The sequence below is a fragment of the Phoenix dactylifera genome, chromosome 4 (genome assembly GCF_051530095.1).
Source record: "Phoenix dactylifera cultivar Ajwa chromosome 4, Ajwa_hap1_PhDact_Kaust_v1.1, whole genome shotgun sequence".
NCBI classification, from domain to species: Eukaryota; Viridiplantae; Streptophyta; class Magnoliopsida; order Arecales; family Arecaceae; genus Phoenix; species Phoenix dactylifera.
In genome coordinates this window covers 54,274,945-54,276,324 of record NC_143193.1, presented here as the reverse complement: position 1 = coordinate 54,276,324, position 1,380 = coordinate 54,274,945, and positions in this window count along the sequence as shown.

The window sequence follows — 1,380 nt, the reverse complement described above, 5'->3', positions numbered from 1 at the left end:
ATACCTGAATCTTGACACAAATAACTAAATGCCTTTTACATGAATATATCATGTTTTTTGCTTGTCGTGCGTGGGGGAAGATATTGAAGATTTGGAATATAGCCCTAAAGCAGAATTCAAAGGATGCTTTAAAGTTCGAAAGGTGAAAATGAGGTAGCTTTTTTTCTTGAAATTGTGAAATTGGCTATTCCTGGTTCAATCCTAAAATTGATCGAGTGTCGCATTCAAAAATCACCATTTATTCATTTTCTAATATTTTTAATGTTTTGCTTATGGCAGGTAGAGCTTCTCAAAGTGTGGTTTTTGCACATGAAAGAAGTGAAGCTTGGTATTTACGTTACTTATAATGGTGATTTCTTTGACTGGCAATTCCTGGAGAAAAGAGCTGCTCACCATGGGCTTAAAATGAGTGAGGCATGGACATATGGCGCTGACATAATTCCTTTTAGATTGCTTTAGTTTCATACTGGAAGTGTGATGGTTATATCTACTCTAACTGTAGTTAAATTAAATAGTTCAAACTTGCATGCCTTGACTTTCTACATTGGTCTGTGTCATCACTATTGGTTACTAGATACTTTTTTCTAGATAACTTAGGATTCAAATTGTATAGAGTTGTAGTCAAAATAAACTTATTCTTGATATGAAGTATCTTTGATTTCTATCCCTTTTGAAAAGGTAAGGATTAATTTGGGATCCGTTTAGAGATAATTAGTAGTTCTTCAGTGTTGTTCATCTTTATAAACTCCTATAGATGCTGTCTTATGAGTTATGAATGAACTTGTTTTACTTATTATTCACAATGGCTACTTTCTTAGGCTTTTACACTGTGTTTTGTTAGAAAACTGATAACTTACAAAAGCGCGAATCTGCACATGAACAAAGTTGTTTAATATTCTTTACTAGTTAGGGGAGCTGAACCCAATGTTCTCTTATATGGCACAGATAAGGCTGAGTCTGCATATGATAATTGTCATTTAAGATATTTAACTCGAAGTGGAGCCAAACTTTTCATGGACCCATTTTATGTGGACTAGTGAATTGGATGTTATGTGCTATGAAATGTTTGCTAGGTATATATCATGCTAATCTTTGTGCATGCATATATGTTTCTGTGTCTTCATGGGTTTATAATTATTTGTTTGCTGAATTGGTGTGCTCTTACTATGAAATTGGCACCTAACGTATATATGCATTCCATTTTCTGTCCTTGCAGGAAATAGGCTTTCAGAGTGACAATAATCAAGGAGAATGCCATGCTAAGTTTTCTTGCAATCTTGACTGTTTTGCTTGGGTCAAATGTGACAGTTATCTTCCTCAAGGAAGCCATGGCCTTAAAGTAACAATGATCAAATAAAAATGTATACTAAAAAATGCATG